The 25,423-nt window shown below is 49.3% G+C and overlaps 1 long non-coding RNA gene across 1 annotated transcript in view; it reads left to right on the top strand.

The window, feature by feature from the left end:
• The first annotated feature begins 19,730 nt into the window (after positions 1–19,730).
• LOC146838992 (uncharacterized) overlaps positions 19,731–25,423 on the top strand; it is a 47,607-nt gene continuing 41,914 nt past the window's right edge. The window contains exon 1 of the long non-coding RNA XR_014960754.1: positions 19,731–19,872. This is a non-coding gene — a long non-coding RNA (uncharacterized LOC146838992). The remainder of the gene's footprint in view (positions 19,873–25,423) is intronic.

Raw genomic sequence — 25,423 nt, 5'->3', positions numbered from 1 at the left:
CAAACCTGACCTGTCCCTCCAGGAAGCCCACAAAAGGGACCCAGCCTCCAGCTTTAGGTAGCCAGAGGCTGACCCTGAGAGCACAGTGCAACTCAGTTAGAGAAAGAAAGGCATCCATGGTGGAGGATGATTGGAGGAAGCTGAGGCCTCACTTTGGGGACACTCACTTCAGTACTCCATCTCAACACCAGCCTTTTACTTTGCAAAGACACACCAAAGGTAGAGATTCCCTATGGTGGAGACCCTATGATATCTTTAGGATGAGGGATTGCTTAGTGGACCATGAGACAGGGGGTAACCATGCCAGTGCTGGTTCTTCCTTATATGGCCACTCAGGCAATAAAGGCTTACCTTGTCAAGGCCAGCCTTATCTCCTTTCGTTTGGGGGGGGGGGTTGTGTAGGAAGGTGGATATCTGACTATGGTTACCCCCAACTTTTTGCCTAGTGTCTAGCTGGTTTTTCGACTTAGTTGGCCTGAGATCCTGCCATTCAGGGTCTCAGGCTGTCTGCTCTCTCTGTAAAATGGACTCCATGTACCCTAGGTACATAACCAATTGGTAAGGATCACCTTATTGGACCCTGTACAGTGTACCCTAGGTACCCAGGGCATAGGTGTACCCTAGGCCTCCCAGGGGCTGCAGCATGTATTATGCCACCCCTGGTCTGGCCTTCCAATCAGACACAACTGGCTGATCACTCAGCTGGGGCAAGGTCGTGTAATCACCCCTTGCTTAGATGTAGTATGCCTATATCTGCCCTTATATATAGACACATGTGTACCTATCAGTCACTCCTATGGCAGGCCTTAACAATCCTGGAGGCAGAGTGCTTGGTAACATGTGAGATGGTGCTCTAGCATGAGCTGAGCCTGTCTGCAGCTTTCGGAACCATGTCCTTATAGCTGTTCTATGATATAGCCTACCATATACTCTTAAAGTGCCTTATAATCTTAAACGGTTATGGTAACTATGGTTTGGCTTTATCAAAACATGTCGTGTAAGGTGTCTAACACTCGGGAATAATACCCCCATGCCATTTCTGGACATGAGAATATTATTCCCCCCTTCTAGAGGGAAAGACATGTTAAAATCATACTTCAACTGTTAGCCTCTGACCAAAGCCTCAGCATCACAAAATGGATGCTGCTGCCACGACACAAGTCTGACCTCCTGCAGCTGGGAGTGATCCCAGCCAGGGAGGCCTGGACAATAGGGTTCCTGCTTGGGGAGGTGCTAGCACCTCCCTAGACAGCCTTTAGTGTATTGGGGCAGGGTGGGCTGAAAGGAATGAGACATGCCTGGGGCACACAAGGTGTTCCTTGCATAGTCCAGTTCAAACCGGCGCTGGGGCACTCCAGCCCCAGCTCTGGCGCGAAACTGGACAAAGGGAAGTGGGTGTAACCACCCCCTCCCAGGTCCCACCCATAAGGCGTGACCTAGCAGGTATCCCAGCCCCCCAGATTAGTATAAGAGTGGGAGTTGGGCCTCAAGACTTTAGATTATCCTGAACCTGCAAAACTGAACAGAAACTCTGGACCTTCGACATTCGACGAAAGAAGAAGACTGAAGAATCTCCCTTGTAGCCAAGGAGTGGCTACCCTGTGCAAACAGGCACCATCAAGAGACTACCCTTTGCTTTGTGACCGTTCTACGAGGAACCGACTGCAGAGCCCGACCAGAGCCTTGACTTCCAGACTTCTCCGACCCTCATCCACATCTGCAGCAGAGCTGAGATCCGTGGAGGCGACGAGCGACGTGGGACCGGCTACCTGGGAAAAGTGGCTAGTAACTTACAGCGCAGCTTCTGAGGTACCCTCGAAGTTGTGCACCGGGGATTGAGAAGCCCCAACCCCAAGCACCATCTGCACCGAAGATCAGCCCCCCACACTCCACGAGTCCTGCGTGGGGCCCTTCAGCATTTTCCTGCTTGCCGCGTCTGTCCGGTTGCTTGCCCGCTGGCTAGTGGCCTCTGTGACGACGCACCCTGAAATCTTCTGCGCTGGTTTGGCTCCTCCAGACTGGCTCCCGCTTCTCTGCAAAGAAGAAGCACCCCAGACCTTCCTGGTCTGCACCAGAAGCAAGTCCTTTGTTCTTCGTGGGTTCCGCTTGCCAAGGCTTGGTGAGTCCTAGTCCAACTTCGACGCCGCCGACAGCAAGAGCCTTCGTGGGACAGCTCGCCTCCTGGTCCTGGTCGTCCTCGACGCTTCCTGGTCCTCCTGGCTGCAGCGACAAGCTTCACCTTCACCTGCAACTCTTCACGACATCGCCTGGTTCCTTCCTGGTTCCACGTGGTCACTGGCTAGTGACCTTGACTCTGTCCCTTCTGCTTGCAGGTTTCTTCTCTTCTTGATCCCAGCCTTGGGATCCACCGGACACTCTTCACTGACTGCCTGTCAGCATCTTTCTTCAGGCATCCATAGGAGTCGACGACGAAAACGACGCATTTTCACCCCTATGCACCCGCAGCCTGTGGGCTAGGTAACTTGGGTACTCCGGTGCTCATCAGGATAGTGACTATCCTAGTGTCTAGTTTTCAAGTCTCAACTTCCTAGCTACTCCGGAAGTGTCCTAAATCTATCTATTTCTAAACTGTAATATTGCTATTGACTTTTACGCATTACGCGTGAGTGTTTCCACTCTGCACACGAATCCCGTGGGCCTCCCACTTCCTAACTAACGCTAGTGTAGTGTAGCCCCAGCGATTCCCTAGGCCTAGGCCTATTCTATTTCCGTGACAGTGGTTCTTATACCACTTACTTAGTATATGGTTTGCGTGGCCCCTAGGGCCTAACTGTATTACTTACCTGTGTGACTTACTGTATGCATTAATAAGACTGTGTTGTACTTACCTCTAATCTCATAAAGAGTGCTGAGGGTTTGCTTAGAATAAATACACTTTATTTTATATATATATCTGTTGTGGTGTCCTTTCATTTGGTATTCAAGGGATTATATATGGTATCACAGCTGGCTTCACATGCCATTCAGAGTTTAGCCTAAGACTGCTCTTGTCCATGCTACCACTAGGATAGCTGGTCTATAAGGTTGACTTTACAACCAATCACCATAAGGGTATTTGGACTGATATAAGGTGTACACTATAACTAGTGACATCATACATCAGGCCAACTTCTCACATTTAGTTTCTTTATTTTAATTTTTTTTTTTACACTGAAAGTATATTTACTTTTTGTAGTAGATGAATTTAATTTGGTGTATGTTGTTTGGTAGATGCAGTTTGTTGAAGCTGAGAGGAAAGATGTATTTATTAGTTTTGTTTTCTCTTTTTGAGCATGTAACAAAATAAGACAATTTTATTTTATGTCTAGGTAAAGTTACTTTTTTAATAGTTCATGTATTTTATCATGTAGAATTAGATAAGGTACTTCATCACATTTGTATTTTATTTTTGTTGTTTAAAAAGAAGAGAACATTTAATGAATTTAGGTAGTTAAGTTAAGGATGTAGAGGCATTTATATTAATAACAAAATGCTTTTTCTTAACTATGTTGTAGTATAGTCTGTTATAGTAGTTTTTGTAGATCTTCTTTCTCTCTCTCTCCAGCAAAGTAACGCCCTCCCACCGTGTTTGGCCGATAAAAGGTAATTGTTTTTAAGTTAATTCTTAGTTTTTATAGTAGTTAGTTAATTACTTCTCAATTTTAATTGGTTTGTGCTCTTTTAGTTTAAAATCACTGGTTGAGATACGTTGTTTGATTTTTGTAGCAGTTACTTTTTAATTAGGTCAATATATTTTTTGTTTGCTACATGTTTATAACAATTTATTTGTTGTAGTTATTTAAAAATATTTGTTTATAATTTTAATTTATAACGTTAATAATTGCTGTATGTCATATATATGTATGAATAATTATGTGCTAGTGAGTATATTTATTGTTTTTTGTGAATGGATATATTTATTATCATTTTTATAATTGTTTAATATTTGTTTTAAATATATATTTATTTAATATATGTTGGTATTATTTAATATTATTTGTTTTAATATGTTAAATTATTATATAGTTGTAAGGAGTGTTTATATAGGTGCTGATTCCGATCCGTTAAAAGAATTTTGCAAACGACTCGTATCCGTATATTTTTACGTACGAATCGTACAAGTGCCCTACAACCGGCTAAGTACGATTCGTACGTGAAAAATACATACGAATAGCGTCGGGAAAAGTGTACGAGAGGGAGCCGGACATTTTTACGTGCAAATCGTAAAACAGAAGTCCGAGCGCGCAAGTACGATCCGTACCGCCCGTCCGAATGCACAACCGCATGTAAAAGGCCCCGTACGGAGCAAACGCAGTAGCACACATGTACCCGGGTAAACTTGTGCCTGGATACGAGTCAAACAGCCCCCCCTCCCCCCGCATATGTCAGCACCATACCCCCGCATGTCAGCACCGTACCCCCTGTCCGCACTGTACCCCAGCCCCGTACATGTACGCGCCGTACCCCAGCCCCGTACCCAAACCCCATACCTGTACACACCGTACCCCATGCCTGTACCCCAGCCCCGTACCTGTACGCGCCGTACCCCAGACCCGTACCCCAGCCCCGTGCATGTCCGCACCGTACCCCAGGCCCATAGTGCCTGTACGCGCCGCACCCCATGCCCGTACCCGAGCCCCGTGCCTGTACGCGCCGCACCCCAGGCCCGTACTCCAGCCCCGTACCTGTACGCACCGTACCCCAGGCCCATACCCCAGTCCCGTACCTGTACGCACCGTACCTCAGGCCGGTACCCCAGCCCCGCACCTGTATGGTTAACCCCACTTTTTGCTGATTGCACCCACTGTTTTTGACTAGTCTGGCTGGGATCCGGCTAATCAGGACCCCAGCCAATCTGCTTTTTCCTCCTAAACTGTAAAATATGAACTAGGTACACTCCAGATTGGATACTGGGGTACCCTTATCAGTCTCTAGTATATGGTACACATGTACCCAGGGCATAGGTACCCCAGAGGCCTCCCATGGGCTGCAGCATGTATTATGCCACCCATGAGAGGCCATGCAAAATGCAACTACAGGTCTGCGATTGCAGCCTGTGTAAGCTGGTGCTTGCATCACTTATAAAAGATATAGGCTTACTATATCTATAGGTCACCACACTTAAAACCTATCAGTCAAACCTATTGCAGGCCTTATCAAGCCTGAAGGCAGGGTGCTGGGTTTTACGTTAGAGGGTGCCCCTGCATGAGCAGGACCCCTTCATATAATAAATAGGTGGCGATACTAGGAACTTCATTCTCACCAGATATATGGAGGTTCTGTTGTGCCCCGACAGGCCGCTTAACGGCAAATTGCAACCTCCACATCATCCATTTTAAATCCTTGTACCAGTTATACTATACACCGCTGCAATTGAAGCGCTTTGGTCTGCAGGAGAATGCCTGCTGTGTTCGCTGTGGGCAGGGGGATGCAGATTTTCTGCAATGCCAATGGTTAGCGGCTTGAACAGCTACTCGTTTTCCCAAGGCATCTGTAATTTGAAATCTTTATCAGGGGGAGGTGCACCCCCAGGGGTTTGCGAGTTAGCTCTTTTGCGAGCGTTGGACACTACAAGAGAGTCAAGAGGTAATCATCCCTTAATAAACACAGGATCTGATGGTGAGGGTTTATATTTTTTATCTACCCTTGGAGTTAAAATACATGCTGTGATAGGGTCTTTAAAGATATCGTCTACATGCCTCATCATGCCTTTAAGCACAGGGAGTGTTTGACTTGACCTGTGCGTAGACTCAAGTGTTTCAAATAGAAAGTCCTCCTCTTATTTCTCTTTATGTGATGGTACCCTCATGATACTCTGCTGCTCTGGCAATGAGCTGTTGGTAAGCCATACTATCATCTGGTGGTGATGGTTTTGCTGAGTAAAGGTCTGGCTCATTGTCTACTGGAGGTCAATGGTGTAATCATTCCATGGGTCTGCAGGCAAATGAGTATCATCATCACCTTAATCCACATCTGGATCTGTATGTGGAGAACCCTGAGGTGTTATGTGTAAGGGATCTTCAATTATTAACTGTGGAGAAGGAGGTGGAGAGGGTTGTGGGGCAGGATAAACATGGCTAGTAGCCATGTCCTTTTTCTTTAAGGGAATCGTATCAGAAGTGTCCTCTCCAGGATGCTTGTGTTTTGCTGGATTTTTAGCCAAAATATGTCCAGTATCAGGATTAATATAAATTTTCTTTTGTTTGGGATCCAATTTGGCTTTAAGAACGTCTAAAATTGGTTCTGGGTGCTCGAGAACATTCTCCTTGGATTTCAGCTAGTCTTTAGAATGTTTCGGCTCAGAAGCGAGTTTGTGTTTCGAAGCGGAGGGTTTCGGCTCCGATGCATGTTTGTGTTTCAAAGTGGAAGGTTTAAGCTCCGAACCAGATTTATCCTTGGAACCTGATGATTTTGGATCCGAGGGTAATTTCGTCCGACTCGATCCCGAGCCGGAAGGCTTGACGGTTTGTTTTGATGCCGAGCCGAGGGACGTGGTGTTGGAAACAATGTCTCGGTGCCGACCTTGGCCAGAATATATTTGGTGAACAAGGGTACCCCGATATTTAGACCAGGGGTAATCAATTGTTACAAAATAAGGCCACACGGATCCTAGGTTAGCCTGAGCTATCACGATTTAAAAGAGCGTTAGTCAATTTTGCCAGAGTCAGCGCAAAAGGGACTGTCTGACAATACATGCAGGGACGCACAATGATAATGACATAACATTTATTAACATCATAAATGATATATCAATTGTAACTGTTCAAGTGATAGTTCTAGTGCTCACAAAAAATAGTGAAAGGTGCGTGAGGTGATAAGTGCTGGTGACATTAAAAGTTGCATCGCATTGACAACATTAGAATGAATAATTAGACAGTAAAGGAGTTTTTTTGTTGTAAGGGGTCGACGGCGTTTCAATCTCAAATAATCGAGATCATCATCAGGACGAATTGTGTGAGCAAGAGGAATCTGTCGGAGGAAAAACAATGTTTTAAAGAGCGGTCCCTAGATATAAACAATACATTAATCATGTCCATACATATCCTGTTTTGTGAAGAAAACTGTAGATAGAGCAAAAAGACCAAGGATGCCAATGCTGGTGTCTAAATAGTACATTCTCTAGAACCCGTGAATTATAGAGATAAAAGTTAAGGAGCACAAATAAAGCCAGGTGTGTTCAAGCATACAGTTGACAGGTTAAGGTCATGAGGAAAAGGACAAGCGCATTCTGTGTCCAATCATGCTGCTTAGCTTAAGGAGCCATACAAATTGAGTAGATAGCGCTTTGTGCGGCAGCCTGCCCACTATGGGAACAATCGCTAGGTAGGAAAATTAAATTAATGGGGGTGGTATACCAGTGACACTGTAAGTATAGTGATGAGTGAACCAGCGTTTAGAAAGGCACCTGAGTGGACGAGTCATCAAAGGGTATACTGTGTGGAATAAGGGGTCGGTCTGACAGACGCAAAAAAGTCATGCATACACCAGAGGCTCACAAAGTGAAGGAATAGCGATTCTAGAAACATGCGGAGCCGTAGTGTAGTTCCTATAGTATCGTTTTTGGCAACCTCAGAACACAACAAACCCTGACTCCTCAGACTCGTGGAAACGATAAACTACTTTTCACCCTGTCACTCGTGTATGCTCATTTTCTCTCAGAGAGATACACGGAAGAAACAGTCGAGCGTGTTTTACAATAAGAATTTATTGTACCGTTGTTCTTCTAGTGTAAAATATATGCGCTGCTACAACTGTTACACAGTAGCACAGATAGAAGATCAACAGTACAGTGAATAAAAAGGAATAGTTCAGTTCTACCATTTTGTAATAGTCATGAACAGATATATGAATATAAAATGCATTCATGGGGCACGCGACAGGGCTGTCCCTTGTCGCCGCTCCTGTTTGCGCTGGCCTTGGAGCCCCTGGCGGAGTGGCTGCGGTGGCACCCCTCCATCCGTGGACTCCGTTGGACCCCCGAATATGAGGACCGTGTGTCCCTATACGCTGACGACATCCTTTTGTACCTAGCCTCCCCACGTAAGTCACTCATAGTCCTGGTTGATGTTTTACGTTCATTTGGCCGGAACTCAGGCCTTGTCATCAACTGGGCTAAATCATGCGTGTATGTGCTCTCTGGGGAGGCTCCTGTCCTTCCGCGGGGTTGTCCGATTCAGATTGCCTCTCAGGGGTTTCGATACCTGGGTGTCTACATTACTCTGGACCCAGAGGCTCGCTACGAGCGGAACTTGCTTCCCCCTCTCCAGCGCTTGAAGGAGGACGTCGTGCGCTGGCGGCGCCTGCCGCTTTCGCCGCTCGGCCGGGCGGCGTTGTTTAAGATGATGTCGTTGCCACGTTTCTTATACGCTCTCCAGAACACTATGGACCCAGTCCCGGCGCGCTACTTCCGTGAGGTGGAGAGTTTACAGCGCCGCCTGTTCTGGGACGGGAGGCCGCGCATTGCCCTGGCGAAGTTGACGCTCCCATGGTATGACGGGGGGATTGCCCTCCCGGACATTAAACGGTATTACTGGGCCTCCCAGCTAGCTGCAATTAACCATGGCCTCTATGGGCCCGCCTTGAACCCGGCGTTTGAGATGGACAAGATGCTACTGCCCGGTGGCGACTACAATCGAGCGCTCTACTCTGGCGCGCCCGATGCTCGCTTGACGGGACCTACGCGTGTCATGGTCAGAGTATGGCATGCGGCTAATGCAGCTATGGGGTGGAAGGACCGTTTGACCCGGGCGTCACCGCTGTATGCGTCTGAGAGGCTGGGCTCTCTCTGGACCTCGAAGGGCTTCGCGAAATGGGACATGATAGGCATCAGTAAAGTGGGGGATCTCTGGTCGAGGAGAGGATTTAAAACATTCGAGATGCTGCAGACGGAGTTTCAGTTGCAGGGTAGTGAATACTTTCGATACCTGCAGATCCGTCATGCACTGGGCTCCGTCTTCCCAGACGTCGCCTCCATCCCGGAGTCTTCCCCCCTGGAGGATAGAGTGCTAGATGGCCACGTTCCAGATAGTACGATCTCCCTTATTTATAAAAAACTGATTAATGATCGATCGGGCTTGCTGATTGGCCTTCGCGAGGCTTGGGTTGCCGACGGTCTGGAATTGGACGATGAGGACTGGATCTCCGCGGTGGCCTCTCCGAAGGAGGTGGCTATACCGGCTCGCCTTCGCTTCGTCCAGCTCAAAATACTCCACCGGGTCTACATGACGGGGCCAAGGCTTCAGCGCATGGGCTACACTGTGGATGGTTTGTGTAAGCGTGGTTGTGGTGCCGTGGCGACCTTCCTGCACATTTTATGGGAATGCCCGAGGGTGGAGCGATTCTGGCGCGGTGTGCACGAGGTCCTGCGAGTGGTTACGCGTGTTGCGCTGCTGCCGGAAGCGAGGAGATGCCTGTTGAATGTGTGGGAACCAACTGACTACTCGGCTCCGCAAACGTGGTGGGTGACTCTGGGATATATGATTGCTAAGCGTGACATTGCGCAACTGTGGGGATCCCAGAACCCCCCGACGGTGTCGGCCTGGAAAGAGCACATGGATTGGTGCATGTTTCGAGAAAAGGTGGTGTATGTGGCGAGGGGTAAGCCTGCAACATGGGTGAAAGTGTGGGGCCCCTGGAACGCCTACCGTGGGAGTATTTGCGCGCCACCATTGCTGCCTGCTGCCTCACCAGCCCCGTCCCCTTAGCTGACCCCTTCCCCTAGCCCCGGGCACAGGTTCCCCCAGTCCTCGCTCTGTTTCCCTTCCCCTCTTTGGACTCCTCTAATAGTTGGGGTTCCCCTTTGGGGAGCACGTGCTGTTACTTCCGACTGTAGGGTAGCCTTGTGGGTGTTGTTTTTTTGTTGTTTGTATAAAATGAAACCGCACTGTGACGTGTTATGGCTGTGGCCCATGATGTTGATGACTCCTTCTTATGCTCCTTTGTAATGCCAAGGGTTCTATGAACGTATGCCATATGTTTCTGCCATTCCTAGCGGCCGGCCGGAAGGTTGTGGGCCCATAATTGTATATTCTTGAGATTTGTAATAAACGGTTTCAAAAAAAAAATAAAAAATAAAAAAAAAAATGCATTCATAAAAGATAGTGCGTACTCCTACGGTGCCTGTCTAGATGTACCTGTATGTGAGTAGGTGCGAAAGAGCCTAAGCCTAAGAGCCGAGTATCCCGCTAGGATTTAGTCGAACCCCATTACCTGAAATAGTGAGAGTGTGGGACTTCGTCCTGGACTCGAATTGGACACCCTGCAAGGGATAGTCAGACCACTGTCAGCTGGAGCGATTGGATTTCGGAACCGCAGCGTCTCTCGTCAGTGTTTCGGCGTGAAGTCTCGGTCCGTCCGAGGTGCTGCATTTATACAGTCCATGTGCGTGTGTTAGCTATTGTTTAGTATGATGATGATGTTGGGGATTAAACCTTGTGCGTGGATAGGAGAGGTGAAGTATACCCCCGGGTATCGTTCTCATAAATTATTCATATGTGTTAAGGATGACGTCTTAGCAATATCGATTGGGAAGAACCCTCCCTCAGCATGGAAGTAGGCGAAATGTTTAGTCCATAAAAGGCGTCAGTCCTTATAAGGTGCTCAGTCCCTATAAGGCAGTATGTCCTTATTAGGAGTTATGACCTTATAAGGCTCGTTCATATGAAATGAAGGGGAGATGATGTAGGGAAGGTGTACGGTGTTCCCTGGACCTATATTAGGGTACCGATATGAAATATAACAGAGAATAAGCCCAGGAACATTGTTCAATGCCGCAAGGTGCGCGAGTGAAAAATTCTGGGTTCTTGCAGTTTGAGAGAGAGCACAGGATTATTTTGTTTCCGGATACCTGCCTCAGAGTGTACTTCTTAAAGATGGGTATCGGGTTATTATGTTGCTGCTACAAGGTCCTTACCTGTGTGAGTTATCAGGATAGATGCAGGGGGCAGACCCAAACCAGCCACACGCTGGAGATCAATGACAAATACTGAAAAATTAACAGAGCTTCCAAGCTGTTGACCATTACTTAATTGACCTTGAAAATAAAAGACACTTTTTTAGTATTCTGGTGACTCATGACCAGAAAAACCAAAGGTTATAAATTCAATATTGTGTCAAATACTTAAAAAATGAAACTGGATGTGCTGAATTGGATGTTGTCCCAGGTCATGCGTGACCCCTTCCATCACTATTGCTTATGGAACTTGTAGTTTTGTTTTTCTCACTAAAAGGATGGGCTATAAAGTCCCAGTGTTCTGAACAATGTTGGTCAAAATTAGAGGCCTGACTGAGGATGAGCAAAAGACACAAAATTGATGGACGGAATGCAGAATAAATCAAAATATTCACCCCCAGTCAAGAGATCTGGGTTAAATCCATCATTCTTTTGCTCACCAAGCCACCCCAGTTTAGACCTGGCCATATGCAAATCAGTCTTGCCCCTGTGCCTCATGGGAACAGTCCAGCCCAAACTGCCAAGCCAGTTCCTCCCTGGACCGGAAACAAGCATCCTAGGACCGGTTTCGGGGTTTCACCCCTCTTCAGCCAGGACAGCTTGATTCCAGTGGCACAGTGAGCACAGGACCCACGTCTGGGCATACCTGGCGCACTTTGGGCGAGAAAGCAAAAGACACACAATTGACGGACGGAATGCAGAATAAATCAAAACATTCACCCCCAGTCAAGAGATCTAGGTTTAATCCATCATTCGTTTGCTCACCATGCCACCCCAGTTTAGACCTGGCCATATGCAAATCAGTCTTCACCCTGTGCATCATGGGAACAGTCCAGCCCAAACTGCCAAGCCAGGTCCTCCCTGGACCGGAAACAAGCATCCTAGGACCGGTTTCGGGTTTTCACCCCTCTTCAACCTGGATAGCTTGATTCCAGTGGCACAGTGAGCCCAGGACGCACGTCTGGGCATACCTGGCGCACTTAGGGCGAGAAAGCCAAAGACACACAATTGATGGACGGAATGCAGAATAAATCAAAACATTCACCCCCAGTCAAGAGATCTGGGTTAAATCCATCATTCTTTTGCTCACCATGCCACCCCAGTTTAGACCTGGCCATATGCAAATCAGTCTTGACCCTGTGCCTCATGGGAACAGTCCAGCCCAAACTGCCAAGCCAGGTCCTCCCTGGACCCGAAACAAGCATCCTAGGACCGGTTTCAGACGTGGGTCCCTTGCTCTCCATGCCACTGGAATCAAGCTATCCTGGCTGAAGAGGGGTGAAACTCCGAAACCGGTCCTAGGATGCTTGGTTCCAGTCCAGCGAGGACCTGGCTTGGCAGTTCGGGCTGGACTGTTCCCATGAGGCACAGGGTCAAGACTGATTTGCATATGGCTGGGTTCAAACTGGAACGGCATGGTGAGCAAAAAAACGATGGATTTAGGCCCAGATCTCTGTACTGGGGTGAATGTATGACATTGTTCTACATTCTGTCCATCAACTGTTGTTTTTGACTGAGGATGAAGCATGACACTGCTCTGCTTAGTAGTGAGATGAATTACAGTTCCCCAGCCCTTCCATTCTTTGACAGAGGCTCATTGTCCATTCATATTTTTTTGCAACGACATAGAAACTTTTATTGTAGCTTGTGTCACTGAAGAGATAAAACCCCTGGGCTAGTTTAATTAATTACTGACAAACATGAACAATCAAGAACATGAGTTTCTGGTAAACTATCAAGCACCCAATCAGAATCAGCCGCCCTTCACACCCAGGAATTCTTATGGCTTTGGAGAGGATGAATTGCACATGGTATAAGAGGAACACTACATCGACTCAAAGCTCACTTCTCAGGGATGTACTGAAATGCCAGCCTCATGGCACACTTAGCCAGCTCTTCACCTCCTCCTTCTCAAACAGTTGACCAGCTATCAGGGCAAATGAGCCTGCAGCAAAGCATCGCTGGCTTGGTTCCCACCGGACCAGGCAAGGCGGTCAACTCCATACACCTCCAAGTCAGCAAGCACTCTGGTCCAGCCAGTCCTAACCCCACATGAATGTTCCCCATCACAACTATTTTAACGGTAGAATGTTATGTTTCTGCCAACATAATCAGATTTATACATACAAACTCCAGGGTGCTGCCAGCTATCGGGTCTGCACACAGCAGTCTTGAGCCACTCAGGGAGGAGGTAAGCTCTTCATTTAATCTTAAGCCCTTAGGTTACAGTCACAGCCTGATAGATCCGGAGAACTTTATCCTCGCTCTAACTGCGCCGAGCAGATAGACGTAGCCATCATGGACTGTGTTGTGTGCTGGGTGATGCCTGGCATCTTATTATCGTTGGCGGGAGGATGAAGCTCTGATAAGAGCTACTACAAGAAGAGCAGAGAAACAGGACCACAGATCGCCACAGAGCAACTACTGCCCAGAAGCTGAAGAAAGAACTCTGGAACAGCAAGCCTCCTACACCCTGGAGATTTTCCAAGATAAGCAAATGATGATAATGAAATGCAAACTGCAGCATGTGGTCACACATTGCAACATCGTTCCCTTTAAACCAAAGGTCACAGCCTACAAGAAAAAACTAAACAAAAAGCAACAAAACTAGAAAATGCATTTCCAAATGCTGCAAAAGTGAACCAGTTAATACAAATGAAAAATATTAAACTTTGTTGGTACCTTAGTAATGTGCTTACTTCTTTGCTTCACTCCATCTGCAGCAGTAATGCTCTTAAAGGAGAAATTATTGCTGTGAGTCTCAGAGTCTTCAGTGTTACTGGTCTCAGTCACGAAGACTGCGGCGTCGGAAGATAACTTTCTCTTATTTGGCTTTATAGTTCCACCAGTCACGCCATCGCTTTTAGCAGACAGGCTACTTTCAGCGGCATCACAACTTCAGGCAGACCAGCAAAGCAGATATCACCACTCACATTGGGCGAACAGACTCGTCTCTGCTACATACATCCACTCTGTTCTCAAATTTGCTTGGGGCTGTCAAAATACAAAGAGCTGCAATATATTCCGCCACACTTTCCTGACTACCTTGTTTTAAAAAGTTCTGACATTCAAGTGTGATGCTTGGTTCATCTCCAAACTGAATTATTTTTAGAGGTTCTATTGCCGCACGATACTCGTCCCATATTCCAATTTGTCCACAGGGTGCTTCAACCCTGGTAGATTATCACCTGCCTGTTTTGCAGATAATTTCAGCTAGTTTCTGTAAGAAACTGAATTATTATTTGTGGTAGATGTGGAATAATCACAACCGTTGTCAAAGTGAACTTTCAATGCTATTCAAATAACCTAGAATCAACCCCCTGGTACCTAAGCACGGAACAGGCAGGCTTAACTTAAGGTAATATGTTAAATATTTATGCAGAAACCAAAAAAGTAAAAGTCAAAATGCAAAACAATAAAAAACCCATACCGAAATAGAAAAATAAAGTAAAATGTATTGAACGAAATGAAACTAAAATGACAAACTCCAATAAGGGGAATGAGATATGAACTGTAACGCTGTTAGAATCACAGGGTGCCAATGGATGAGGGGCCCGGGCATGGATTAGTCTCTCTGGAGCTGACTGCCAAGTCAGAGGAAACCGGAGGCCACGGCCTGCAAGCACATAGTGCAGGAATTCGCCGCAGTGGTCCAAGAAGACATCTAGTCCTCCAGGCTCAGATAGGCCTTCTGGCCTACAGAGGGATTCACGGCAGGTTCGGGCACAAAGTGCTTAGAGTATTGAGAACAAGCAGCAGACGCCCAGCAGGGCAATAGCAGACGGTCGAAGGCAGCAAGGTCTGGATGAGACTGACAGGGAGTGACACCTCAGGCCCTCGCTGGAGAGTTACAAAAGGAAGGGGAGGCCGACTGAGGACCCCGCACCATCAGTGCAACAGCGTAGCGGAGCTCAGCAGGAGGACAACCCGGTCATGGCCACCCACTGGGGCTGGGACCCCCACGACAAGGCAGGCCAGTCTGATGATGTGGTAAGAGATATATCAGCCATGTCCTCAACGAGAAGCAAGAAGGATCGGAATCTAAAAGAGATGCTGACCAAGCTCCCGATGACGGCAGCCGAGAAGGGAGGCTCTCCCCAACGACACAAATCAGCCAAAATGCGGACACCTCTGAAGCCCCAGTTACCCACGCCTTTTTAGAGTTGCTATTTGGTGCATTACGAGGCGACTTGCAGACGCTGAAAAGGGAAATAGCGGGGGAGATGAAGGAGATAACCGATGGAGGCCACACGTTCCCACACAGCATCGACGTCCCGCCTTATGATAATGCGGGACGTTGATGCCGTTGGGGAACGTGTGGCCTCCATCGAGGACCAGGAGCAAGCCCAGGAAGAGGAGGTGGAGCATCTACAGCAAGAGATACTCCAGCTCAAGGCTCAACAGATCGATCTCCAGGCACACACAGAAGACCTGGAGAATTGGTCTTGGCGAAACAACATCCGCATAAGGGAGTTCCACCTACAGAAGACGGGCCAAACATCACACAGTACCTGCAGGGTCTCTTCAGGAGCATACTGGACGCCCCATCGGACTTTGAAATCAAAATAGATAGGGCGCACAGAGTGGGCCTACCGTGACGAGCGCCGGCGCCCCACCGGATATTTTGGCTTACATCCCAGATGTTCAACTAAAAGAGCGTATACTATGTGCTGCCAGGGACAAGCAACCACTAAGATATCAGGCCCACTCCATAGCTTTGTACCAAGGCCTGGCCCTAATAACCCTTCAAAAGTATGGCGTTCCGAGTGGCAACCACGCATCTTCGAAATCAAGGAATACAGTATTCTTTGGGTCACCCTTTCTGGCTGATTTCATATGGCGGGGCAAACTCCACCAGGATCTAGATCAGTGATACTCAAAGTAAGCCCGGGGGCCGCATGATGCCCTTTACATGCAGCCCCCATGGCAGCAGCAACACTGGGCTGCCGTTTACTCGACTCAGCACTAACATGAAAAAAAAACGTACATATACAGCAAACACTTATTTAAAGGTTAATTGCAGTTAGGAAACACCTTCATTCTTAAAACAACCACTAGATATACATGCTTTGTTTCCCTACCCCGACTTTACACCCCGCTGGCATCAGTGCGGCCCTCGGTCACACCATAGACCAATCTTTGCGGCCCCCAGAAAAATGTTTGTGAGTACCCATGATCTAGATCAACAAAAGGCGGGAGTAGTTAGACAAGAGGATGAAAACAGAAGCATGCATTTCTAAAAGGCACAAACAGGAACCAATGAAAGAAAGAGGAGGGCTTCCAAGCCACAATATACATTACATCATGCCTCGCAGAGCCTGAGCGTTGCACCTAGGCTCGACCTAAAAAGGTTTATAGTAATGTTATAGTTAGGTGAAATGTTCGTTAATTTCAGTGGAATATTTTTTTTACATAAAGTAATATTTAATTACCAGAAGTGCACGGCGGGGGTCTGGCTGCATGCAGCCAACCACACGCATGGCCAAAGTCCACAAATCCGGGCCTGCTGCCAGGCCCTGTGGCCAACCCCCCGCATGAAGCTAACCCAACGCTGCACACAGCTCTGGGCCAGAAGACTCATATTTGCTCTAGTGATCGGCTTTTGTAATGACAATGGTTTCAATGAAATAGGCTGTAATTGGTGTGGCTTTGCTCAAGCCAGTTTTAACTACAGCTTTTATAATACAAGTGACTTACGATTAAAAGTTATTTATTTGTCCAAAACAAAAACATGTCACTTAAAATGCTATATATAGATTGTGTATGATCAAAATCAAATTTTGATCTTGTATTTTTAGCATTGTATGAATGCAGAAGCACCATGTAGAGAAGGACAGAAGTGTTCCTTTTAAAACATTAATACACGAGTTAGCAAAAGACAAAGGAGATGTGGTCCGTCGGCTGCGCTGCCGTCTTTGGTGCTGTAAACCAGGGTTCGAGCCTCGGGGTCGCGTCCACATCCGGTGATTCTGGGCAAATCACTTAATCTCACCGTGCCTGAATGTGTAATGTAAATACGGTGCTCATTTAAAGTGCTCCAATACCTTCGGGTCGAGTTCGCGCTATATAAAAGATGCAAAAAAAAAAATAAAAAAACATGACTGTCTTTTGGTGCTTGAGAAGTGATTGTAAAGGGCTGCAGGGTGTGCAAGTAGAAGCTTGTGTGTGGGATAAAACTGTGAAGGCAGCCACATCGGGCATGTGCACTGAAGCACGATCAGAGGGTAGGCGCGATCTGTATCCACAAAGGGGCACTTCCACAAACTGAATGGGAGGTCAGGAACAGCACCAGCCCTCACTGCACGAGCTTCTGCCGATTGTAAATACAAGAGCATGACTTTAAAAAAACAATATTTGCAGCAAGTCCCAGATCAGCCAAATTAATAGATGCTCATGTGGACACACTTGTGTCAAAACATCATTTATAGATGCGGTCAGCAGATGGGTAAAGTCCGTGGTTGCGTTCGCCCAGGAGAAAGATAGGTATGTGCAACTTGAGGTTCTCCGACTACGGCGGTATTCAGAATCATGCCTGAAGCCTCCAAAAGCAGCTCGCCGGGGCCTTAGGAATTGAACAGTTCTGAGTTGCGGGCTGCTAAAATTAAATTATTAACAGTCTTTAGTCTACAGATCCAGTGAGCCCAAGGCCGCGGCGACGAGGAGTCTGCAATAGCCTGGTCGCAGGGCATTAGATTTATTTATGTATTTTGCTATGGCGCAAACTTTACACAGACGTGTCAGAGCGCTTTAAAATAGAGTATATAGGATTACATTTTATGGTAACATGTTTACAGAGTATAAATTACACAATGCAAACTAAAGTTGGAGCGATTAGGGTTCCAAAAAAACACATTCCACAATTGAAACGTAAGGACAAACTAGTTCTCCAGTGAGGAACATGAAACAGTCAGTTATTGGTAGCAGTGTCTTCGAAAGAGAAGAGTTTTAAAGTCCTTTTCAAAGATGCGGAAAGAGATGGCAGTGCGAAGGTATGGAGGAAGTGAGTTCCAAATACTGGTCGCACTGGCGTCTGTGCACGCAGGAAATCCAACTCAAACATATGGCGGCCCGCCTCCTATATAATGCAATGCCTCCAGTCTGTGCAGGTTTATTGTTTTGACCACGCTCTCACATTCACTGACCCCCACCCACAGACACCCCTCCCACACCCACAGACCCTGCCTCCCCCCCCACCTCCACAGACCCCACCCCCACATCCACAGGCCCCACCCCCTTGCAGTTCCTGACCTAAGTTCTGTCTTGGGTGGTAAGAACGCCGCCGCGGTACTGCCGCCAGCGAGAGCGCAGCTGGGCCCAGCCTGGCCGGACCAGCCTCCTGGCAGAGGAGGGTGCATTCATGCGCACTTTGGAAATTAATCATTCAATGCCTCCAGGCTGTGCAGGTTCATTGTTTTGACCCCGCCCTCACATTCACTGACCCCCACCCACAGACCACGCCCCCACTTTCACTGACCCCCACCCACTGACCCTGTCCCCACACTCCAAGCCCACAGGCCCCGCCCCCACTCTCACTGACCCCCACCCACAGAACCCGCCCCAACCCACAGGGCCCACCCCCACGGCAGTTCCCATACTTTAATGCACTTCGACCGCCTCCTTGAGCTAACTCCCCTTGTGCGTCCGCTCTGTAAGAGGCGGCGAGGGAGGAGTGGCCTGGCCCTGAGTGGAGGGCTGCAGGGTCTGGCCCCGAGGGGAGGGAGGAGTGGCCTGGCCCTGAGGGGAGGGAGGAGAGGCCTGGCTCTGAGTGGAGGGCTGCAGGGTCTGGCCCTGAGGGGAGGGAGGAGTGGCCTGGCTCTGAGTGGAGGGCTGCAGGGTCTGGCCCTGAGGGGAGGGAGGAGTGGCCTGGCCCTGAGGGGAGGGAGGAGTGGCCTGGCCCTGAGGGGAGAGAGAGGAGTGGCCTGGCCCTGAGGGGAGAGAGAGGAGTGGCCTGGCCCTGAGGGGAGGGAGGAGTGGCCTGGCTCTGAGGGGAGGGAGGAGTGGCCTGGCTCTGAGGGGAGGGCTGCAGGGTCTGGCCCTGAGGGGAGGGAGGAGTGGCCTGGCCCTGAGGGGAGAGAGAGCAGTGGCCTGGCCCTGAGGGGAGGGAGGAGTGGCCTGGCCCTGAGGGGAGAGAGAGGAGTGGCCTGGCCCTGAGGGGAGGGAGGAGTGGCCTGGCCCTGAGGGGAGAGAGAGGAGTGGCCTGGCCCTGAGGGGAGGGAGGAGTGGCCTGGCCCTGAGGGGAGGGAGGAGTGGCCTGGCCCTGAGGGGAGAGGGAGGAGTGGCCTGGCCCTGAGGGGAGGGAGGAGTGGCCTGGCCCTGAGGGGAGAGGGAGGAGTGGCCTGGCCCTGAGGGGAGGGAGGAGTGGCCTGGCTCTGAGGGGAGGGAGGAGTGGCCTGGCTCTGAGGGGAGGGCTGCAGGGTCTGGCCCTGAGGGCACGCACAGCAAATGTCGAGATTTATTCAAGTGGAAAGCTCCTCTATGGGAGGGAGTGTCTTTCCTCTGCGCAGGCGCAGTGAGACTGGCGCAGCTAATGATTGTGTTTCTCAACCTGTGCATGTGGTTCATTCCGGAGGATTCCCCGTGTCGGAAGAAAACGGTGTTTCCGGCCCACGTTGTATCCTCGCTGGATTAGACTCTTTCACGAGGCACGAGGCTGTTCACTGTCTGTACTCAGTGCAAGAGCCGAACACTTTCTGATTGCTCTGCGATAGGAAATGCTTTCGCTCCGCACATGCGCAGCTATGCCGCGCGGTAATGCGCATGCGCAGTTGGGAGATGCATTGCTTTGTTCGCGCGCGATTGTGACTCGTGCAGCGGCGTGAGCGCGCGCTTCAGCCTCGAGGAGATCCGTGCTGTGCTCACTGCGGGTCTGCCTCCTCTCTTCTAGGCCCTGCAGCCTCCCACTGACCAGTGCACAAGGAGAGGTAAGGCGAGTCATGGCCTTGAGGATCAGTGCTGGATTTTACAGGACACTCACAGCCTCCCAAGGGGCCCTGTGGAGGTCACTGGTGCACTGCACTGTGCAGATTGTGATTGCAGCACTGCACTGTTCAGAGTGTGACTGGTGAACAGTACTGTGAAGAGTGTGATTGGTGCACTGAACTGTGCAATGTGTGACTGCACTGAACTGTGCAGAGTGTGACTGGTGCACTGCGCTGTGCAGAGGGTGCCTGGTGCACTGTACTTTGCAGTGTGATTGGTGCACTGCACCGTGCAGTGTGACTGATTGTGCAAAAAGCCCTGACGAAGTTCCATTGGAGCGAAACGCGTTGGCTGTGCCTTGTTTTAAAGATTTAACAAGAATAAAGGATTTATTTTCGCAAGATTGGAAGCTTCTTGAATTGTGTTACATGGTGCACCGTCCTTGCCCCTAAACACTGTGCTGAGTGTGTGACTGGTGCACTGTACTGTGCAGAGTGTGATTGGTGCACGCACTGTGCAGCCTGTGACTGGTGCACTGCGCTATGCAGTGTGACTGGTGCACTGCACCGTGCAGAGTGTGACTGGTGCACTGCGCCGTGCAGACTGTGACTGGTGCACTGCCCGTGCAGAGGGTGCCTGGTGCACTGTACCATGCAGAGTGTGATTGGTGCACTGCACTGTGCAGAGTGTGACTGGTGCACTGCACCGTGCAGAATGTGACTAGTGCACTGCGCTGTGCAGTGTGTGACTGGTGCACTGTACTGTGCAGAGTGTGATTGGTGCTCTGCACTGTGCACAGTGTGACTGGTGCACTGCACCATGCAGAATGAGACTAGTGCACTGCGCTGTGCAGAGTGTGACTGGTGCACTGCACTGTGCAGAGTGTGATTGCAGTACTGCACTGTTCAGAGTGTGACTGGTGCACTGCACTGTGCTGAGTGTGACTGATGCACTCCACTGTGCAGACTGTGACTGGTGCACTGCACTGTGCAGAGTGTGATTGCAGCACTGCACTGTGGAGAGTGTGACTGGTGCACTGCGCCATGCAGAGGGTGCCTGGTGCACTGTACTGTGCAGAGTGTGATTGGTGCACTGCACCGCGCAGAGTGTGATTGGTGCACTGCACCGTGCAGAGTGTGACTGGTGCACTGCACCGTGCAGAGTGTGACTGGTGCACTGCGCCGTGCAACGTTTGACTGGTGTACTGCACTGTGCAGAGTGTGACTGGTGCACGTACTGTGCATCATGTGACTGTTGCACTGTAGTGTGCAGAGTGTGACTGATGCACTGCACCATGCAGAGAGTGACTGATGCATGGCACTGTGCAGTGTGTGACTGATGCACTGCCCTGTGCAGAGTGTGACTGGTGCACTGCACTGTGCAGAGTGTGACTCGTGTACTGCGCTGTTCAGAGTTTGACTGATGCACTGCACTGTGCAGAGTGTGACTGGTGCACTGCACTGTGCAGAGTGTGATTGCAGAAGTGCACTGTTCAGAGTGTGACTGGTGCACTGCACTGTGCAGAGTGTGGCAGGTGCACTGTACTGTGCAGAGTGTGACTGGTGCACTGCGCTGTGCAGAGTGTGACTGATCCACTGAACTGTGCAGAGTGTGACTGATGCACTGCACTGTGCAGAGTTTGACTGTTCCCCTCACTCTCTGTCCTTGTGACTCACTCTGCTCTTCTTCTCACTCTCCGTCCTTGTGCCTCAAGCTGCTCATCTACTCACTAACTTTCCTGGTGCCTCACGCTGCTCTTCTCCTCACTCTCCTTCCTTCTGCCTCACGTTGATCTTCTACTCACTCTCCATCCTTATCCTTCATGCTGTTCTTCTCACTCCTTTCCTTTTGCCTCATGCTGCTCATCTCCTCACTTTCCTTCTTTGTGACTCGCGCTACTCTTTTCCTCCTCATTCTCCTTCCTTCTGCGTCACATTGCTTTTCTCCTCACTTTCCGTCCTTGTGCCTCATGCTGCTTTTCTCCTCACTTTCCTTCTTTGTGACTCGCGCTGCTCTTCTCATTCTCCTTCCTTCTGCCTCACTCTGCTCTTCTCCTCACTCTCCTTCCTTCTGCCTCACGCTGCTCTTCTCCTCACTCTTCTTCCTTCTGCCTCACGCTGCTCTTCTCCTCACCCTCCATCCTTGTGCCTCATGCTGCTCTTCTCCTCATTCTCCATCCTTCTGCCCTACGCTGCTCTTCTCACTCCTTTCTTTGTGCCTCATGCTGCTTTTCTCACTCTCCGTACTTGTGCCTCATGCTGCTCTTCTCACACTCCTCCTTTGTGACTCACACTGCTCTTCTCTTCACTCTCCTTCCTTATGCTGCATGCTGCAATTATCCTCACTCTTTGTCTTTGTGCCTTGTGCTGCTCTTCTCCTCACTATGTCCTTGTGCCTCATGCTGCTCTCCTCCTCACTATCTATCCTAGAGCCTCACGCTGCCCTCCTCCTTACTCACCGTCCTTGTGCCTCATGCTGTTCTTCTCCTCACTCTCCTTCCTTCAGCGTCACGCTTCTCTTCTCCTCGCTCACCTTTTCTTTTGCCTCACGCTGCTCTTCTCACTCTCCATCCTTGTGCCTCATGCTGCTCTTCTCACTCTCCGTCCTTGTGCCTCACGTTGCCCATCTCATTCCTCGTGCCTCATGCTGCTCTCTTCCTCACTCTCCTTCCTTGTGCTTCACGCTTCTCTTCTCTTCACTCTCAGTCCTTGTGCCTCATGCTGCTCTTCACCTCGTCAATATCCTTCTTGATGCTTCATGGTGCTCCACAAATATCAATTATAATCCAACTCGAAATATTCCACTACACACCACATACATACACTCCATAACACATGGGTACAAAACATTGCCATTTACAACCCCAAAAGCTCAAAATCAAACAAATGCGAGACCTATTGCATTTCCAATGCTTGTTATGCATTTAGGATCTCTGTCATTTTTGGTCATGCTGGAACTGTGTACATTTACTGCTATTATAATGCTATTATGCAGATGTAGAGTCATCTTTCGGTGAGACTCATCAATAACTATGTTGAGCGCTAGGAGGTATATATTTGGATGGAGTTTCAAACCACTATCTATGGTCATATGTTCCTGTAAATTAAGTACATTTGCTACCGGAATTAGATCACCCACTGCCACTGGTTTATTTAATGATGCAAATGCATGTATATCACTAATGTCAGCAATTGAAAAAGTAGAGTTGTGCAAAATACATGATTTATCACTTATTTTTCATATGAATATTGTAGGAGAGTCGGATCTGCTTCACATGGGTGCTCCCACTTTTTGCTGGTGTTTCACTGTTTTTCGACCTTAGTCTGGCTGTGGCCCTGCTAATCAGGACCACAGACTAGCTGCTTCCTCTCTAAAATGGTGTGCATGTACATTAGGTTCATATCTAATTGGATTCTGGAGTGCCTTATATGCCCCAAGTATATGGTATACTATGTACCTAGGACATAGTTACCTCAGAGGCCTACCAGGGGCTGAAGCATGTATTATGCCACCCCTGGGAAGCACTCCAAAATGGCACCACAGGTCTGCTACTGCTCCCTGGGTAAGGGTGTGCTTGCACCCCTTACTGTGGTATAGGCTACCTATATCACTATCATTGCACACACATATAAAACCTATAAGTCACTCCTATGGCAGGCCTTAACAATCCTGAAGGCAGAGTGCTTGGTTTTTATGTGAGAGGGTGCCTCTGCATGAGCAGAGCCCCTCTGCCGCGTTCGGAGTATCTCCTCTGATGCTGTTTGTGGTGCAGCCTGACCATATACTCTTAAGTGCATTATAACCTCGCGGTAAATGCTAACTTTGGACTGGCTGCACAGAAACATGTCGTGTTTGGTGTCAAACGCTTTGGAATACTACCCCCCGCCAGTTCTGGCGGCGGGGGTAGCATTCCACCCATCTAGAGGGAGAGACATGTTCACACTGGTCTACCCGGTAAAGACTTTCTACAGCCCTGGCATCACAAAATGGATGCCACTACCACAGACACGGGTCTGGCCTCCTGCTGCTGACTGAAACTCCGGCAGGGGAGGCCTGGACAATAGGTTTCCTGTCCCAGGGAGGTGTAACCCCCTCCCCAGACAGGCAGATGTGTATTGGGGCTAGGCGGGGGCACTTTCTGGTGCTTTGAGGTCCTGCACTGGGGGCACACTTGGTGTCCCTGTGCATAGTCCAGTTCAAACTGGTTGCAGGGGCTACCTGCCTCTGCTCTGGCGCGAAACTGGACAAAGGAAATGGGTGTAACCACCCCTCTTTCCAAACCCTCCCATAGGTGAGTCCCTAGAGTATGTCCAACCCCCAAACGTTGTATAAGTATGGGAACCCAGTCCTTGCGACTTTAGATTACCCTGGACGAAACTCTGCAACATATATCCTGGACCTTCGACTTTCTATTTCGACTAGAAGACTGAAGAAATCTCTCTTGGGGTCAAGGAGTGACTCCCCTGCTTGACAGGCAACAAAGAAGCAACTGTCCAGTCTGCAATTCTGAAGCTCCCGCCGGACGCCGAAGTCTCTGCATCCCCAGAGGTGGATTTCCAGACTTCCCCGAGGCTAACCTGAGTCCACAGCAAAGCTGAGGCCCGTGGCTATCGTGGATGACGGGGAACAGTGACCCCTGGACATCGTGATCTTTTGCTGATCCATCATCTTCCTGGTCTTCTTCAAAGTTGTGCTTTGGGCTCCGAGTAGCCCCAGCCTTGAGCACCTCCTGCACCGAAGATTTCTGGCCTCCACTCCACGAGTGATCCGTGGGCCAGTTTCCAGTGCGACCGCTCGAGGCTCCTTCGCGATCGCTAGCCCGTTGGCTAGTAGGTCCCCACGAAGGCAACTCCTCTTCTGATTGGGCTTTCCTGGTTGCTCCAGACGTGCCCCGACTTACCCTCGCTGGGTGAGCCCCCAGACCTTGCTGGTCTGCACCAACGTCATTTCTCTGTTTCCAAGCGACTTGCCGTTGCCAAGGCTTGTTAGGTTCAATCTGGTCGCCGACACAGCAGCACTCGACAGACTTCGTGGGACATCTCGAATCCAGCTCCTGGTTGTCGTCGACGCCTCCTCAGGAGGTGGCTGAAGAGTTAAGACACCCCTCAACTCACCTGAAGCACCCGACATCTGTGGGCATTGGACTATCGTGCCCTTGGTCACTGGTAAGTGACCCATACTCTGTCCCCTCTGCATTCAGGTTCCTTCCATCCTAGATCCAGGCTTGAATCTCTCCGGACACTTCTCCTCTTCACGGCGGCAGCACTTCCTGAGCAGCTTCCATTGAAAACAGCGACGCGACCCGACACCATTTGACACCTATGCACCTGGCTTCCCTGGGTGAGGAAATTCGAGTACTTCGGTGCTTCCATGGGTATTGGTCCTAGACACCTCTAAGTCCAAAAGGGTTTGCTCGTAGCCATCCTCTAAGTGTCCTTAAACTCATAATTTCCAACAGTGACTTTCCCCATAGAAGTTAACGGCGATTAGCAGCTGTGTTCTCACACTGCACGCGTCCCCCGTGGGTCCCTTTTGTCACTACCTTGGGTGGTT

The sequence above is a fragment of the Triturus cristatus genome, chromosome 4_2 (genome assembly GCF_964204655.1).
Source record: "Triturus cristatus chromosome 4_2, aTriCri1.1, whole genome shotgun sequence".
Lineage (NCBI taxonomy): Eukaryota > Metazoa > Chordata > Amphibia > Caudata > Salamandridae > Triturus > Triturus cristatus.
The sequence above is the reverse complement of the archived record's forward strand: the minus strand, read 5'-3'. Positions and strand labels throughout refer to the sequence as shown.